Below are 7,119 nucleotides of genomic sequence, written 5' to 3'. Positions count from 1 at the left end.
TCTTGTGCCAGTTTTCAAAGGGAATGCTTCCAGTTTTTGCCCATTCAGTATGATATTGGCTGTGGGTTTGTCATAGATGTCTCTTATTATTTTGAGATACATCCCATCAATACCTAATTTATTCAGGGTTTTTAGCACGAAGGGTTGCTGAATTTTGTCCAAGGCCTTTTCTGCATCTATTGAGATAATCATGTGGTTTTTGTCTTTGGTTCTGTTTATATGTTGGATTACATTTATTGATTTGCATATGTTGAACCAGCCTTGCATCCCAGGAATGAAGCCCACTTGATCATGGTGTATAAGCTTTTTGATGTGCTGCTGGATTCGGTTTGCCAGTATTTTATTGAGGATTTTTGCATCAATGTTCATCAAGGATATTGGTCTAAAATTCTCCTTTTTGGTTGTGTCTCTTCCAGGCTTTGGTATCAGGATGATGCTGACCTCATAAATGTGTTAGGGAGGATTCTCTCTTTTTCTATTGATTGTGGTACTTTCAGAAGGAATGGTACCAGCTCCTCCTTGTACCTCTGGTGGAATTCGGCTGTGAATCCATCTGGTCCTGGACTTTTTTTGGTTGGTAAGCTATTGATTATTGCCACAATTTCAGAGCTTGTTATTGGTCTATTCAGAGATTCAACTTCTTCCTAGTTTAGTCTTAGGAGGGTGTATTTGTCGAGAAATTTATCCATTTCTTCTAGATTTTCTAGTTTATTTGCATAGAGGTGTTTGTATTATTCTCTGATGGTAGTTTGTATCTCTGTGGGATCATTGGTGATATCCCCTTTATAATTTTTTATTGTGTCTATTTGAGTCTTCCCTCTTTCCTTCTTTATTAGTCTTGCTAGTGGTCTATCAATTTTGTTGATCTTTTCAAAAAATCAGCTCCTGGATTCACTGATTTTTTGAAGAGTTTTTTGTGTCTCTATTTCCTTCAGTTCTGCTCTGATTTTAGTTATTTCTTGCCTTCTGCTAGCTTTTGAATGTGTTTGCTCTTGCTTTTCTAGTTCTTTTAATTGTGATGTTAGGGTGTGAATTTTGGATCCTTCCTGCTTTTTCTTGTGGGCATTTAGTGGTATAAATTTCCCTCTACACACTGCTTTGAATGTGTCCCAGAGATTCTGGTATGTTGTGTCTTTGTTCTCGTTGGTTTCAAAGAACATCTTTATTTCTGCCTTCATTTCGTTATGTGCCCAGTAGTCATTCAGGAGCAGGTTGTTCAGTTTCCATGTAGTTGAGCAGTTTTGAGTGAGTTTCTTAATCCTGAGTCCTAGTTTGATTGCACTGTGGTCTGAGAGACAGTTTGTTATTTCTGTTCTTTTACATTTGCTGAGGAGAGCTTTACTTCCAACTATGTGGTCAATTTTGGAATAGGTGTGGTGTGGTGCTGAAAAGAATGTATATTCTGTTGATTTGGGGTGGAGAGTTCTGTAGATGTCTATTAGGTCTGCTTGGTGCAGAGCTGAGTTCAATTCCTGGGTATCCTTGTTAACTTTCTGTCTCATTGATCTGTCTAATGTTGACAGTGGGGTGTTAAATTCTCCCATTATTATTTTGTGGGAGTCTAAGTCTCTTTGTAGTCACTAAGGACTTGCTTTATGAATCTGGGTGCTCCTGTATTGGGTGCATATATATTTAGGATATTTAGCTCTTCTTGTTGAATTGATCCCTTTACCATTATGTAATGGCCTTCTTTGTCTCTTTTGATCTTTGTTGGTTTAAAGTGTGTTTTATCAGAGACTAGGATTGCAACCCCTGCCTTTTTTCATTTTCCATTTGCTTGGTAAACCTTCCTCCATCCTTTTATTTTGAGCCTATGTGTGTCTCTGCATGTGAGATGGGTCTCCTGAATACAGCACACTGGTGGGTCTTGACTCTTTATCCAATTTGCCAGTCTGTGTCTTTTAATTGGAGCATTTAGCCCCTTTACATTTAAAGTTAATACTGTTATGTGTGAATTTGGTCCTGTCATTATGAGGTTAGTTGGTTATTTTGCTCGTTAGTTGATGCAGTTTCTTCCTAGCCTTGATGGTCTTTACATTTTGGCATGTTTTTGCAGTGTCTGGTACTGGTTGTTCCTTTCTGTGTTTAGTGCTTCCTTCAGGAGCTCTTTTAGGGCAGGCCTGGTGGTGACAAAATCTCTCAGCATTTGCTTGTCTGTAAACGATTTTATTTCTCCTTCAGTTATGAAGCTTAGTTTGGCTGTATATGAAATTCTGGGTTGAAAATTCTTTTCTTTAAGAATGTTGAATATTGGCCCCCACTCTCTTCTGGCTTGTAGAGTTTCTGCTGAGAGATCAGCTGTTAGTCTGATGGGCTTCCCGTTGTGGGTAACCTGACCTTTCTCTCTGGCCGCCCTTAACATTTTTTCCTTCATTTCCACTTTGGTGAGTCTGACAATTATGTGTCTTGGAGTTGCTCTGCTCGAAGAGTATCTTTGTGGCATTCTCTGTATTTCCTGAGTCTGAATGTTGGCCTGTTCACATAGCCCCATATTTCTTGGAGGGTTTGTTCATTTCTTTTTATTCTTTTTTCTCTAAACTTCCCTTCTCGCTTCATTTCATTCATTTGATCTTCCATCACTGATACCCTTTCTTCCAGTTGATTGCATTGGCTCCTGAGGCTTCTGCATTCTTCACGTAGTTCTCATGCCTTGGCTTTCAGCTCCATCAGGTCCTTTAAGGACTTCTGTGCATTGGTTATTCTAGTTATCCATTCATCTAATTTTTTTTCAAAGTTTTTAACTTCTTTGCCGTTGGTTTGAATTTCCTCCTGTAGCTTGGAGTAGTTTGATCATCTGAAGCCTTCTTCTCTCAACTCATCAAAGTCATTCTCTGTCCAGCTTTGTTCCATTGCTGGTGAGGAGTTGCGTTCCTTTGGAGGAGGAGAGGCGCTCCGCTTTTTAGAGTTTCCAGTTTTTCTGCTCTGTTTTTTCCCCATCTTTGTGGTTTTATCTACTTTTGGTCTTTGATGATGGTGATGTACAGATGGGTTTTTGGTGTGGATGTCCTTTCTGTTTGTTAGTTTTCCTTCTACCAGACAGGACCCTCAGCTGCAGGTCTGTTGGAGTTTGCTAGAGGTCCACTCCAAACTCTGTTTGCCTGGGTATCAGCAGCAGTGGCTGCAGAACAGTGGTGGCTGTAGAACAGCGGATATTGGTGACCTGCAAATGCTGCTGCCTGATTGTTCCTCTGGAAGTTTTGTCTCAGAGGAGTACCTGGCCGTGTGAGGTGTCAGTCTGCCCCTCCTCGGGGGGGTGCCTCCCATTTAGGCTGCTCAGGGCTCAGGGACCCACTTGAGGAGGCGGTCTGTCTATTCTCAGATCTCCAGCTGCATGCTGGGAGAACCACTACTCTCTTCAAAGCTGTCAGACAGGGACATTTAAGTCTTCAGAGGTTACTGCTATCTTTTTGTTTGTCCGTGCCCTACCCCCAGAGGTGGAGTCTACAGAGGCAGGCAGGCCTCCTTGAGCTGTAGTGGGCTCCACCCAGTTTGAGCTTCCCGGCTGCTTTGTTTACCTAGCCTGGGCAAGGCAAGCCTGGGCAATGGCAGGCGCCCCTCCCCCAGCCTCGCTGCCACCTTGCAGTTTGATCTCAGACTGCTGTGCTAGCAATCAGCGAGACTCCATGGGCATAGGACCCTCTGAGCTAGGTGCGGGGTATAATCTCCTGGTGTGCTGCTTTTTAAGCCTGTTGGAAAAGCGCAGTATTAGGGTGGGATTGACCCAATTTTCCAGGTGCCATCTGTCACCCCTTTCTTTGACTAGGAAAGGGAACTCCCTGATCCCTTGCACTTCCCGAGTGAGGCAATGCCTCACCCTGCTTCAGCTCTTGCATGGTGCACTGCACCCACTGTCCTGCACCCACTGTCTGGCACTCCCTAGTGAGATGAACCTGGTACCTCGGATGAAAATGCAGAAATCACTCATCTTCTGCGTTGCTCATGCTGGGAGCTGTAGACCAGAGCTCTTCCTATTCGGCCACCTTCTCACTTATAATTTTATTAATTTGATTGAGATCTTTCTTTCTTCTTGGTTAATCTAGATAAGCATTTCTTTTGGGCATATATCCAAAGGAAATGAAATCACTGTTTCAAAGAGGTATCTGCACCTCCATGTTCATTGCCACATTATTCACAATAGTCACAATATTAAAGCGACATAAATGTCCATCAGTGGATAAATGGATAAAGAAAACATGATATACATGATTATCTCAATAGATGTAGAAAAGGTTTTTGATAAAATTCAGCACAGCTTCATGATAAAAACTCTCAATAAATTAGATATTAAAGGAACATGCCTCAAAATAATAAGAGCCGTCTATTGCAAACCCACAGTCAATATTTTACTGAATGGGTAAAAGCTGGGAGCATTCCTGTTGAAAACTGGCACAAGGATGCTCTCTCTCACCACTCCTTTTTAACATAGTATTAGAAGTCATAGCCAGAGCAATCAGGCAAGAGAAAGAAATAAAGGGCATCCAAATAGAAAGACAAGAAGTCAAGCTATCTCTGCAGACGACATGATTCTATACCTAGAAATCCCCATAATCTCGACCCAAAAGCTCCTTCAGCTGATAAACAGCTTCAGCAAAGTTGCAGGGTACAAAATCATTGTACAAAAATTACTACCATTCCTGTACACCAGCAACAGCAAAGCCGAGAGCCAAATCATAAAGGCAATCCCATTCACAGTTGCCACAAAAAGAATAAAATACCTACGAATACATCTAACCATGGAGGTGAAAGAACTCTACAATGAGAATTATAAATCCCTGCTCAAAGAAATGAGAGAAGACACAAACAAATGGAAAAACATCCCATGCTCATAGATAGGAAGAATCAATATCATTAAAATGGCCATACTGCCCAAAGCAATTTAAAGATTCAATGCTATTCCTACCAAACTACCGACGACATTCTTCACAGAACTAGAAAAAAAACTATTTTAAAACTCATATGGAACCACAAAGGAGTCCTAATAGCCAAGGCAATTCTAAGCAAAAAGAACAAAGCTGGAGGCATCATGTAACCCAACTGCAAAGTATACTGCAGGGCTACAGTATAAAACAGCATGGTACTGTTACAAAAACAGGCATATAGACCAATGGAACAAAATAGATAGCCCAGAATTAAGGCCATACACCTACAATCATTTGATCTTCAATAAAGCTGACAAAAACAAGCAATGGGGAAAAGACTCCCTATTCAGTAAATGGTGCTGAGATAACGGGCTAGCCAAATACACAAGATTGAAGCTGAACCCCTTCCTTACATCACATATAAAAATAATCTCAAGATGCATTAAGGACTTAAATATAAAACCCAAAACTATAAAAACCCTGGAGGACAACCTAGGCAATACCATCCTGGACAGAGGAAAAGGCAAAGATTTCATGATGAAGACACCAAAAGGAATCGCAATAAAAGCAAAAATTGACAAATGGGATCTGCTTAAACTGAAGAGCTTCTGCACAGCAAAACAAACTGTCAACAGAATAAACTGACAACCTACAGAATGGGAGAAAAATTTTGCAAACTATGCATCTGACAAAGGTCTAATATCCAGCATCTATAAGGAAGTTAAACAAATTTACAAGAGAAAAACAAATGACCCCATTTAAAGTAGGCAAAGAACATGAACAGACACTTATGAAGACAAGACATACATGTGGCCAACAAGCACTTGAGAAAAAGCTCAATGTCACTGATCATTAGAGAAATGCAAGCCAAAACCAAAATGAGATACCATCTCATGCCAGTCAGAATGACCATTATTAAAAAGTTAAAAAAAAAACAAAACAGATGCTGTTGAGGGTGCAGAGAAAAGGGAACACTTATACACTGTTGGTGGGAGTGTAAATTAGTTCAACCATTGTGAAAAGCAGTATGGTAATTCCTTAAATAGTTAAAAGCAGAACTACCATTCAACCCCGCAATCACATTACCAGGTATATACCCAAAAAAATACAAATCATTCTACCATAAAAATATATGCATGCAAATGTTCATTGCAGCAGTATTCACAATAGCAAAGACGTGGAATCAATATACATGCCCATCAGTGACAGAGTGGATAAAGAATATGTGGTACGTATACACCATGGAATACTATGCAGCCATTAAAAAGAGCAAGATAATGTCTTTTGTGGGAACATGGACGGAGCTGGAGGCTATTATCCTGAGAAAACTAACCCAGGAACAGAAAACCAAATACCACATGTTCTTACTTATAAGTGGGAGCTAAATAAATGATGAGAACTGATGAACACAAAGAAGAAAACAATGGACACTGAGGTATACTTGGGAACGGAGGGTGCGTGAAGGGAGAGAAGCAGAAAAGATAATTATTGGGTACTGGGCTTAATACCTGGATGATGAAATAATCTGTAAAATAAACCCCCATGACACGAGTTTACCTATGCAACAAACCTTCACATGTACCCTAGAACTTAAAATAAAAGTTAAAAAAAAGAAAATATGATATATATACAATGAAATATTACTCAGCTATAAAAAAATCTACTATTTTCAATAACATAGATGAGTCTGGAGGACATTATGCTAAGTGAAAAAAAATGAGACTCAGAAAGACAAATACTGTATGATCTCTCTTATGCAGAGAATCTAAAAAAGTCAAACTCACAGCATTGGAGAGTTGAACGGTGGTTCCCAGAGGCTAGGAGAGGGGTGTGGAGGAAATGGGAAGATATTGGTCAAAGGAAACAAACTTTAAGTTATAAGATGAACAACTCTGTAGACCTAAAGTACAGCATAGGTGGTGATAGGTCTTAATTTATTTGATGGTGGTAACCATTATATAACATATAAATCAGATAATCCCATTGTATGCCTAGAATACTTACAATCTTTGTCAATTAAATACTTTTTAAAAAAAACACAAATCTCTAATCAGTAAACTAACTTTAAACCTTTAGAAACTGGAGAAACAAGAGCAAACAAAAGCCAAATCTAGCAGAAGGAAGGAAATAATAGATTAGAGTGGAAATCTGTGAAATAGGAAACCAATAGGGAGAAGCAACAAAACTCAATTTATTTCCTTGCAAATACCAACTAAACTGACAAAACTTTAGCTAACCTGAATTTAAAAAGAGAGAACAG

Source organism: Hylobates moloch, unplaced genomic scaffold, assembly GCF_009828535.3.
Source record: "Hylobates moloch isolate HMO894 unplaced genomic scaffold, HMol_V3 SCAFFOLD_7, whole genome shotgun sequence".
NCBI lineage: Eukaryota > Metazoa > Chordata > Mammalia > Primates > Hylobatidae > Hylobates > Hylobates moloch.
Note: the sequence above shows the minus strand (reverse complement) of the source record.